The sequence below is a fragment of the Moschus berezovskii genome, chromosome X, assembly GCF_049115385.1.
Source record: "Moschus berezovskii isolate FMDL1 chromosome X, NW_MosBer_1.0, whole genome shotgun sequence".
NCBI classification, from domain to species: domain Eukaryota; kingdom Metazoa; phylum Chordata; class Mammalia; order Artiodactyla; family Moschidae; genus Moschus; species Moschus berezovskii.
In genome coordinates this window covers 54715810-54727817 of record NC_142488.1, presented here as the reverse complement: position 1 = coordinate 54727817, position 12008 = coordinate 54715810, and the positions used below count along the sequence as shown (strand labels likewise).

Below are 12008 nucleotides of genomic sequence, written 5' to 3'. Positions count from 1 at the left end.
CATGACTAAGAGGTCTGGGGCTCTCTTCCACCACCCAGACCCTGTTCATAAGGATGAAACTGTACCCCAGTATGGCAGACCAAGAATATTGGGCCCCAGTTGCCCACTCCATAGCTTACTGTTAGAGTGGAGGTTCCACACTGGGAAAGACAAGCAGATAATACCAAAGGATATAACCTCCTCAGCTCCCTGCTCATAGAAGAGGAGTGTTGGTCACTCCAAGAGAGGTGGGTTTCTGATAGACCCACAGCTCTTGAGGGAGAATATAAAGAACAGAGAGTTTAACAGCTCTCCCTTAGCGGACTGACGTTATTTGAAACAGAAAGTCAAGAAGTTGAAGAACAAGGGCTTTAGAAGCCATTAAGGTAGCAACAGACAAAACAGGGAGAAACAGCTGACAAGAGTCCTTCTAGGGGTAGAGCAAGCAGTCTTTACTGCTCTCAAGAAAAGAAAAAAAAAGCTGTTCTCAAAGACTACACCATGCTTACACCTTAAACATTGTAAACCAACTATACTTCACTTAAAAAAAAAGATTAAAAAGACTACCCCATATTTTAGTTGAATAAGGGGCCTGACTTTAATGGAATAAGATTTTAATTGGTTAATTAGAACAAGTTATATCCCAGAGTATTGTAAAACTTTAGTGGCAGTTAAGTTAGGTATAGTATTGATAGCTTACGGTGAATGATGTCAGATTCGTGATCTCTTGTGTGGCAGAAGTTTTATTACAATGAAAAGGGACAGAGAAAGCGTCTGACATAGACATCAGAAAGGGGTGGAGAGTGCCCCACTTGCTAGTCTTAGCTAGGGAGCTATATACTTTTTAAATTGGTTATTACAATAAATCAAAAGAATATCTCAAGGTTATAAAAATCTTCCTAGACCCACTCCCACAATTTACATTTTAAGATGACAAGATTAGAACTAACAATAGAAAGATCATACCAGACCCACTATCATAATATACATTTTAAGATAACAGGGTTAGTCAGAAGGTTTTCAAGAAGGAGAAACTATCCTCAAGCAGGATACATCGTTATCTAATCCTTGAAAATGAAAGTGAAATCACTCAGTCTTGTCAGACTCTTTGTGACCCCTGGATTGTACAGTCCATGGAATTCTCCAGGCCAGAATACTGGAGTGGGTAGCCTTTCCCTTCTCCAGGGGATCTTCTCAACCCAGGGATTGAACCTGTATTGCAGGCAGATTCTTTACCCCATGTTGTTGTGGTAAAGAATGAGCCACAAAGGAAGCCAATATAATCCTTAGTACCTTAGTATGGAGTTTCAGCTGAGTTGTTTTGTTGTGTAATCATCAGCTCTGGGCTTAAAGAAAAAAACTATTTTATGTGACTAAGACTGAGGCATGTAGCCTGGCAGTCTACACCCCATGGGGTCACAAAGAGTCAGACACAACTGAGCAACTAACACTTGGACCTAACATTCCAGGTTCTTATGCAATATTGTTCTTTATAGTATCAACTTTTACCTTCAGCACCAGACACATCCACAGCTGAGCATCATTCCCACTTTGGTCCAGCCACTTCATTCTTAATAGAGCTATTAGTAATTGCTCTTCACTCTTCCCCAGTAGCATACTGGACACTTTCTGACCTAGGGGGATTATCTTCCGGTGTCATATCTTTTTCCCTTTTCATACTGTCCATGGGGTTCTCCAGGCAAGAACACTGGAGTGGGTTGCCATTTCCTTCTCCAGTGGACCAGGTTTTGTCAGAACTCCTCCCTATGACCCATCTGTCTTGGGTGGCCCTGTATGGCTCCTAGCTTCACAGAGTTACACAAGCCCCTTCACCATGACAAAGCTGTGATCCATGAAAGGGACTATGTTCATGCCCAAAGCTGAACCCTTTGAAGAAGTTTATAAGGTGGAAACAGATTTAACTAAATTAGTCTGGTCAAGTCACTAAACAGTAAACAAGGAAATCATAACAAAAATGGACAGCTCTATATATAGAGTTGCTACGATATATTATACAAAATGTTTAGTTTTCAACAGAAAATTATGAAACATGCAAAGAAACAAGAAAAGTGGCAGGAACAGCAGGAAACAGAAACTATTAGAGGACTCAAATGTTAGACCTAGCAGATAAACTTCCAAGTGAAACAGGAGGGATGAGGGCAGGGCACGACCTTTAAAAGAATTACATACCAGTTGAGGATATGACATAAAATGACTAGAACCAACTAGGTCCAAGATGGCAGAAGATTTGACTTCCAGTAGACTTTGAGCCAACACCGAAATCAGATTGATTATATTCTTTGCAACCAAAGATGGAGAAGCTCTATACAGTTAGCAAAAACAAGACCAGGAGCTGACTGTGGCTCAGATCATGAACTCCTTATTGCCAAATTCAGACTTAAATTGAAGAAAGTAGGGAAAACCACTAGACCATTCAGATATGACCTAAATCAAATCTCTTATGACTATATAGTGGAAGTGAGAAATAGATTTAAGGGACTAGATCTGATAGATAGAGTGCCTGATGAACTCTGGACGGAGGTTCGTGACATTGTACAGGAGACAGGGACCAAGACCATCCCCATGGAAAAGAAATGCAAAAAAGCAAAATGGCTGTCTGAGGAGGCCTTACAAATAGCTGTGAAAAGAAGAGAAGCGAAAAGCAAAGGAGAAAAGGAAAGATATAAGCATCTGAATGCAGAGTTCCGAAGAATAGCAAGGAGAGATAAGAAAGCCTTCCTCAGTGATCAATGCAAAGAAATAGAGGAAAACAACAGAATAGGAAAAACAAGAGATTTCTTCAAGAAAATTAGAGATTCCAAGGGAACATTTCATGCAAAGATGGGCTCGATAAAGGACAGAAATGGTATGGACCTAACAGAAGCAGAAGATAGTAAGAAGAGGTGGCAAGAATACACAGAAGAACTGTACAAAAATGATCTTCACGACCAAGATAGTCACGATAACGTGATCACTGACCTAGAGCCAGACATCTTGGAATGTGAAGTCAAGTGGGCCTTAGAAAGCATCACTATGAACAAAGCTAGTGAAGGTGATGGAATTCCAGTTGAGCTATTTCAAATCTTGAAAGATGATGCTGTGAAAGTGCTGCACTCAATATGCCAGCAAATTTGGAAAACTCAGCAGTGGCCACAGGACTGGAAAAGGTCAGTCTTCATTCCAATCCCAAAGAAAGGCAATGTCAAAGAATGCTTAAACTACTGCACAATTGCACTCATCTCACATGCTAGTAAAGTCATGCTCAAAATTCTCCAAGCCAGGCTTCAGCAATATGTGAACCGTGAACTCCCAGATGTTCAAGCAGGTTTTAGAAAAGGCAGAGGCACCAGAGATCAAATTGCCAACATCCGCTGGATCATGGAGAAAGCAAGAGAGTTCCAGGAAAACATCTACTTCTGCTTCATTGACTATGCCAAAGCCTTTGACTGTGTGGATCACAATAAACTGTGGAAAATTCTGAAAGAGATGGGAATCCCAGACCACCTGACCTGCCTCTTGAGAAACCTGTATGCAGGTCAGGAAGCAACAGTCAGAACTGTACATGGAACAACAGACTGGTTCCAAATAGGAAAAGGAGTACATCAAGGCTGTATATTGTCACCTTGCTTATTTAACTTCTATGCAGAGTACATCATGAAGAACGCTGGGCTGGAAGAAGCACAAACTGGAATCAAGATTGCCAGGAGAAATATCAATAACCTCAGATATGCAGATGACACTACCCTTATGGCAGAAAGTGAAGAGGAACTCAAAAGCCTCTTGATGAAAGTGAAAGAGGAGAGTGAAAAGGTTGGCTTGAAGCTCAACATTCAGAAAACAAAGATCATGGCATCTGGTCCCATCACTTCATGGGAAATAGATGGAAAAACAGTGGAAACAGTGTCAGACTTTATTTTTTTGGGCTCCAAAATCACTGCAGATGCTGATTGCAGCCATGAAATTAAAAGACGCTTACTCCTTGGAAGGAAAGTTATGAACAACCTTGATAGTATATTAAAAAGCAGAGACATACTTTGCCAACCAAGGTCCGTCTAGTCAAGGCAATGGTTTTTCCCGTGGTCATGTATGGACGTGAGAGTTGGACTGTGAAGAAAGCTGATCGCCGAAGAATCGATGCTTTTGAACTGTGGTGTTGGAGAAGACTCTTGAGAGTCCCTTGGACTGCAAGGAGATCCAACCAGTCCATTCTAAAGGAGATCAATCCTGGGTGTTCATTGGAAGGACTGATGCTAAAGCTGAAACTGCAATACTTTGGCCACCTCATGCGACGAGTTGACTCACTGGAAAAGACTCTGATGCTGGGAAAGGTTGGGGGCGGGAGGAGAAGGGGACGACAGAGAATGAGATGGCTGGATGGCATCACGGACTCTGTGGACATGAGTTTGAGTGAACTCTGGGAGTTGGTGATGGACAGGGAGGCCTGGCGTGCTGTGATTCATGGGGTCGCGGAGAGTCGGACACGACTGAGCGACTGAACTGAACTGAGACTTTGAGCCTCATTATATGAGCATTTTAATATATTAGCATGCTAAATGGCACACCTACAGGCACCATGACAGTTCTCAGACCAACCATAAGAAAACAAAAAGTGGGTGGTGGCCCAAATCCTGAAAATCCTTGCCCCTTCTCCAAAATAGTTGGAATAATCCTCCCAGTTATTTGTCTATTACTCTGCCCATGAAAACTAACCACACCTTATTTCAGGGCCTCTCACCTTCTGAGATGGTCCACACTCTGTCTGTGGAGTGTTTCTCCTAAGGCCACTCTTACCTTTTGAGATGGACTCCATTCTGTCTATGGAATGTATATGTCTCTAAATATACCCACTTTTTACCTATCACTTTGTCTCTCACTGAATTCTTTCTGTGATGAGATATAAAAAACCTGAACTTCAATAAGTCCTGAGACCAGGTGTGTGATTTCAATGAGAAGGCGATGGGTTTAAGGCCCAGTCTGAGTCTCAACTGAGTTTGAGTCCCAATCTGCAGTGTTCAGTTTCAAAATCAGCTATTAATGCCCCACCGGTGACTCTGAGAGACCCCAGCATGCTGGGAGGAGGAGACTGGTCCCTCACCCACTCTGGCCCTCCCTGTGGGATGAGAAACTTCTGTGGGGCACAGAACCAGCCTCAGGAATGGGGACGGGCTGCGCTCAGCCTAGCCCTCAGAACCTCTGGGGCCAACAGAAGCTCTTGGTTTCTTCAATAGGACAGTTTTATCGCGTTGATTTTGTTTGATTGTTAGAGACATTCCTGGGTACAGGCTGGTCAGTTACAATTAAAGTTGACTCTTTTTCAGTAAAAAAAAAAAAAAAAAAAAATCAGCTATTAAATTTGCTCAAAGAAGTAAGAAATCATGTATAAAGATGTAAGGGAAAGTATGTAAGCAATATCTCATCAAATAGAGGATATCAATAAAGAAATAAAGTTACAAGACTTCCCAGCTGGCTCAGTGGTAAAGATTCCATTTACCAATGCAGGGGACACAGATTTGATCCCTGGTCTGGGAAGATTCCAGATGCCATGGGACAACTAAGCACATGAGCCACAACTACTGAGCCCTCATGCTACAGTTACTGAAGCCTGTGCACCCTAGAGCCTATGCTCCACAACAAGAGAAGCCACAGCAATGAGAAGCCTATCTATGGAGTGTGTCCGTCCGTCCATCTGTTCAGTCGCTCAGTCGTGTCCGACTCTTTGCGACCCCGTGGACTGTAGCCTACCAGGCTTCTCTGTCCATGGGATTCTCCCTAAATAAACCTACTTTCCCACTTAGTTCCTGGGGCAGTGCCCCTTGCCTGCACGCTTGTCTCTCTCATAAGTGTCCTATATTAATATGCCTACTTCTTGCCCATTGCTTTGTCTCTTTCTGAATTCCTTCTGTGCTGAGACATAAAGAACCTGAGCTTCAGTAAGTCCTGATGCCAGGTGAGTGATTTTGTTAGGGAAGCACTAACTGAAACTGCCTGCACTGGCCAGGCACACAGTAACAACTTGCATGGACTATCTTAACAACAGGAGGTCCTGGTAAAGAACACAGAACTAACAAGCTACCAACAACCGAAATAATTCAGGAAAGGTGTAAAGGAGAGAGGGGACGCCAATCCATATATCCTACCAACCTCCCAGAAACCTTCTTGCTGGAATCCAACTTGGCTGAGCAATGTGCATGCCATGGAGGAGGGACCCTGAGTCAGAGTCATGGGCCAGAGATAACCCGGAAACTAACCCCATTACCACAAAACCCGAGACTGTGAGCCATGTAGCAGAGTAGTTCTCCTGGGTTCCCTTACCCTCCTGCTCTCCACCCAGATGCCCTTTCCCAATACAGTCTCTTGCTTTGTCAGCATAGGGGTCTCCTCAGACAATTCCTTTCTGAGTGAACTGTCTAACAGAGTGTTAGACAAGAGCCCACTCTGAGGCCCTGGAAGGGGTCCCCCTTCCTGCAAAAATTTTAATTAAAAGACAGTGGGTTCCAGCATCAACAAGACAACTCCTTATAAGACAATATTCCTTCTTCATCTTGTAACATGACCTACCATGATGATGGTAGGATTATGTAAACCATCATATATCACTTGATGTATAGCCCTCTGTCTCAAAAAACATATAACTGTATCTTGACTTCTAAGGGCCAGAACAGTTCTCAGAGCTTTCTGAGATGCTCTTCCCAGGTTATAATCCTCAAATTTGACTTGAATAAAATTTTTCATTTCTTTTCTGGATCAACCAATTAGTTTTTCACCTACAGGACAATAGCCAAAATGAAGAAAATAAGCAGAGGGACTAAAAGTAGCTCTTTGGGACTCGCAGAAGAAAGGAGCAGTGAACTAGAAGAGAGTTCAATGCAAATTATGCAGTTTGAAGAACAGATTGTAAAAGGAATGAAAAAAAATGAATAGAGCATCAGACAAATATGGGACACCACTAGGTGCACCAGCATATGTGTAACAGGGAAGCAGAAGTGGAGATAGAAGAGCCAAAACAATTTAAAGAAGTAATAGCTAAAATCTACATGCCCAAGAAGCTTAACCAACTTCAAGCAGGATAAATGCAAAGAGATAGATACCTAGGCACATCATATTAAAAAATGTTAAAATCCAAAGAGAAAACCTTCAAAGAACAAAGAGAAAAATGACTAATCTACAAGGTAACCCCAATAATATTACAAGCAGTCTTCTTTTTTTGGTTCCACTGGGTCTTCATTGCTGCTTACTGACTGTCTCTAGTTGTGGTGAGCGGGGGCTACTCTTCCTTGCGGTGCACGTACTTCTTCCTGGGATAACTTCTTTCATTGCGGTGCACAGGCTCTAGACACAGGGGCTTCAGTAGTTGCAGCACTCGGGCTCAGTAGTTGTGGCTCAAGTGCTTTAGTTGCTTCTTGGCATGTGGAATCTTCCCGGACCAGGGACCCTGTCCTCTGCACTGGCAGGCGGATTCTTATCCACTAGGCCACCAGGAAAGTCCCAAGCAGGTTTCTTATCATAAACAGTGAGTCCAGAAAACAGCTAAAATTTTACTCAATCGTAAAAGCCTGTATACTTTGTACCCATGATCTGGAATAAAACAATGTCTGCTCTTGCTACTTCTATTCAATATTGTACCTGAAATTCTAGTTGGGAAAAGTAGACAAGAAAAAGAAATAAAGGGCATCCATATTGGAAAATGTTGATAAAAGAAAGGACAAGTAAGTGATTCAGTGGCAAAGAATTCACTTGCAATGCAGGATACTGTCTGCAATGCAGGAGATGCATGTTCAATCCCTGGGTCAGGAAGATTCCCTGGAGAAGGAAATGGCAACCCACTCCAACATTCTTGCTGGGAAATCCCATGGACAGAGGAGACTGTGGGCTACAGTCCATGGGGTCCCAACAGTCAGACATGACTTAGTGACTAAACCACAATTTAAACAGTGAATTATTTCTGGGAAGGTCACCTTTCCTTCGGGGGAAGGCAAGGGAGGATGTCTTAGGCAGATTACCTCACTAGTGCTGACCAGGAAAAAAAACCACCTCAGATTAACTGGCTTAAAATTCAATTCCTAGGATAGCCTGCAAGTACAATTTGGTTAGATATTAAATATCAGTGGAGCTTAGCACAAGTCACTCCATTTTGCATTGATTGTTTCCTTTTTAATAAAAATAAAACCATCTCTATTTGCAAATGTCATTACATAGAAAATCCTAAGGAACCAACTGAAAAACAATTAGAACTAATAAGTTTCACGAGGTTACAGGATAGAAAATCAATATACAAAAATCAATTGTATTTCTATAGACAAGAATGAAATTAAAAAAATAACTCCATTCACAGCAGCCTGAAAATAATAAAAATACTTTGGAACAAATTTAACAAAAGCAGCATAAAAAATGTACAAAAGCATTGTTGAAAGACATTAAAGCAGACCTAAATAAATGGAGAGACATCCAATTTTGACTCAAGGCTTGTGCTGGATTCTCAGCGGTGGCCCTGTTCAATGCTTTCCTGCAGCTCCCATCCTCCTCTTCCACCCTCTCTCCCAATCCAAGAACCCAAGATTCATGAAGAAAATCTTGGCAAGATGGACAGTTCAAGCTTCCCCAAATTACACAAGGTTTTTATTTTTTTAATACTTGTTATTTATTTGGCTGTGCAAGGCCTTAGTTACTTAGGATCCAATTCCCCAACGTAATTGAACCTGGCCCCCTACATTGGGAGCCTTGAACATTAGCCACTGCACGACCAGGGAAGTACAATGCAAGGCTTTTAAAACCGACTGTACTTGACATGCCAGGAACTCTTCCAAGGAGGCAAGGGGATCTTGGGACAAATCCATGATGTCATTGTCCTTCTGGTATTCTAAGGGCTAAAGAATAAAAGAGACTAGTGTTAGTCGTGCAGTCCTGTCTGACTCTTTGCAACCCCATGAACTGTAGCCGGCCAGGCTCCTCTGTCTATTGGATTTTCCAGGCAAGAATACTGCAGTGGATAGCCATTCCCTTCTCCAGGGGATCTTCCTGGAATCAAACCCAGGCCTCCCACATTGCTAAAGAAAATCTTTAATGATGGTCCCGTGAAACTGGATAGGGCTCTCGCCCTATATAAACATTCTAGCCGCTTCTCTTTGAATTCACATCCGGGTTTCACCACTCTTACTATGTAAGCCGAGACCCTCAAGTAATCATCCAGGCCCCACCCACCCGAATAACCATCCTGATCCCATCTTCTTAGCTAACAACCCTGGCAATAAATCGGAGAAGGCAATGGCAAGCCACTCCAGTACTCTTGCCTAGAAAATCCCATGGACGGAGGAGCCTGATAGGCTGCAGTCCATGGGGCCGCGAAGAGTTGGACGCGACTGAGCGACTTCACTTTCACTTTTCACTTTCACACATTAGAGAAGGAAATGACAATCCACTCCAGTGTTCTTGCCTGGAGAATCCCAGGGACGGGGGAGCCTGGTGGGCTGCCCTCTATGGGGTCGCGCAGAGTCGGACACGACTGAAGTGACTTAGCAGCTGGCAATAAATATTCCAGCATTCCTCCAGATTTCCTACCTCCCTCAAAAAAAACACAGATTCTGCCCCTCATTTTAAACCCTTAGGCCCACCCTACACTGTGCTTCTGCAGGATTCCAGGTCCTGCTCTCTAATTAGCCTGGTTTTAGTCAATAAGTCGTGTCCGACTCATGCACTATAGCTACCCCTTGCACTATAGCCCGCCAGACTTCCTCCGGCCTTGGGATTTGGCAAGAATACTAGATGGGTTGCCATTTCCTACTCCAGGAGATCAAACCCGGGTCTTCTGAATTGCAAGCAGATTCTTTACCCACTGAGCTACGAGAGAAGACCACTTAGCCTATAAAACCTCAACCCACCTGACCATTTGAGCTACACTCCCAGTGCGTTTATAGACTCCACCCCCTTGACTAACATTCCAGGCCTGCCTCTCAGCCAATGCCCGCCCCCAATCCTCTCCAGGCCCGGCTTCCTCAGAAATACCACTTGAAACCCCGCTGATAAAAGTAAACATCAAGCTCCGCACCCACAGCTAATCTTGCAGCGTTCAACGACTCCAATAACCCTCTCTATGTCACCTCCTAGAGGAATATTCTAGGCTAAAACCAGCACCATCAAATCACAGCCGAGGGCGGGCCTCCCTACTCACACTCATAGGTCCCACCAAGAGAAGTGAAGTTGCTCACTCGTGTAGGATTCTTTGCGATCCCATGGACTGTAGCCTACCAGGCCCCTCCGACCGTGGAACTTTCCATGAAAGAGTACTGGAGTGGGTTAGCCATTTCCTTCTCTAGGGGAGCTTCCCGACCCGGGATCGAACCTAGCTCTCCCGCATTGCAGGTAGAGGCTTTACCCTCTGAGTCACCAGGGAAGCCGTCCCACCAAAGGGAGTAACTAACAAATCTGGGCCCGCCCCCTTGGAACCTGGCTCCACTCCGACTACGCCCCCGAAAGGCCACGCCCCATCACGCACCCCCCTTGGGGCGCAGGCGCAAGGTGGCACCGGCCCTGCGTACCAGCGCCAACACGTCGGCCGCAGCTCGGGCCGCCAGGGGGCGAGCTTCCAGCCACGCCAGGAACTGTCTGACGCTGGGACTCTCGGGCTGGGGACTGCCACAGCCTGCGCGAGTGAAAGAACAGATCAGGGCCCACCCTGATCCTCGGCGAACCATCACGGGCCCCTACGACCAAAGACCTAGAATTCCCCTCAAGATCCCCGAGACCACTCCTTTTCATAGTCCCGAAGGTCACCGACTGTGCCTTTCACCTCCCAGGACCCCCGACTATCACGGGAATGCCTGGAGAGCTATTTAACTCCAGCACTCCTGGACACCTCCGAACACCCTGTGAATATCTCTGGAGCTTTCTGACGCCCCCCCCCCGACACAACCCCAGATTCCAAACTCTTCCCCCCCAGTATTCAGGAGGACCGCGATTCTCCCAGATGTCCCAACAGAACACGGTCTGCTCCCTGTGGCCCAGGCACCCCCGATTCCCTTCTAGATGTCCTAGGCAACCCTGCTGGTCCATGTAGCCGCAGATGGCCCCTCCACCTATCCCCAGAGGCTCAGCCTAACCTCCCACAATCCACCACAGACCCCCCCTCGCCCAGTGCCCAGGTGTCCCCAGTGACCCTGGGCAGACCCCTCCAGCACATCTCCCCCGAGACTCCTGGGAGTCCCGGGGTCTGGTGCGCCGCCCCGCGGCGCAGGTGTGGGTGTGGGTGCGGCTCCTCGAGCCCAGCCGGGGTCGCTGGGCCGCTGCCCTCCACCGCCGCCGCCCTCGCCGCCGCTGCTCGGGCGCCAGGGCTGCTTTGTTTACCACCTGTCAGAAGGAGAAGGTGAGGAGCAGACAGGAGGTGCGAGGGCTGGCAGGGACGCGCCCACTACCCTCCCACCCCGAGCCCGGTACCTCCTCTGCTTCCCCTAGGGTCCGTGCCGCCCCCCGGGCGCCGCTCCATGACCTGTACTTGGCCTGGTGGATGCACGGCCGCCCTCGACGCGTTTGGAGCGCTCGGGAGCGCTCACCTGGTGGCCAGCCCGGGCCTGGACGTGGCTGAAGCCGGCCAGACCCGTGCTCAGCGCCCCAACCAGCGCGGTGACCTACCTGGCAGCCGCCAAAGAGCCCTGGCCCTGGGAGCCAGCACGCACTCTTGGCCTCGCCCTGCCTCAGCTGCTGCCTCTCTTTCCCATCACCAAGGGAAAACTTTCCACCCAGGGGATGTTGTTATTCCAGTGTCAGAGGGGAAAGTCGAGGCCCAGAGAAGTTCAAGGCCCCACCTGAGCTCTGACAACTAAAAATGGGGTGCAAAGCCGGAATCCAAGTTTACCGAGGTGTACTGCGGCCTCCAACAGAGCTCTCCACATCTTACATGGAAAGTCGCTCAGTCGTGTCTGACTCTGTGATCCCATGGACTGTAGCCCGCCAGCCTCCTCTGTCCATGGCTTCTCCAGGCAAGAATACTGGAATGGGTTGCCATGGATCCCCTCCTCCAGGGGATCTTCCCCACCCAG

The 12008-nt window shown here is 46.4% G+C and overlaps 1 long non-coding RNA gene across 1 annotated transcript; it reads right to left on the bottom strand.

Moving 5' to 3' along the window:
- Positions 1-8054: 8054 nt before the first annotated feature.
- LOC148773315 (uncharacterized) lies at positions 8055-11667 on the bottom strand. The gene is made up of 3 exons (XR_016036904.1): positions 11407-11667; positions 10512-10615; positions 8055-8843 (listed from the first exon to the last, which is right to left on the bottom strand). It is a non-coding gene; the product is annotated as an uncharacterized LOC148773315 (long non-coding RNA).
- Positions 11668-12008: the final 341 nt, after the last annotated feature.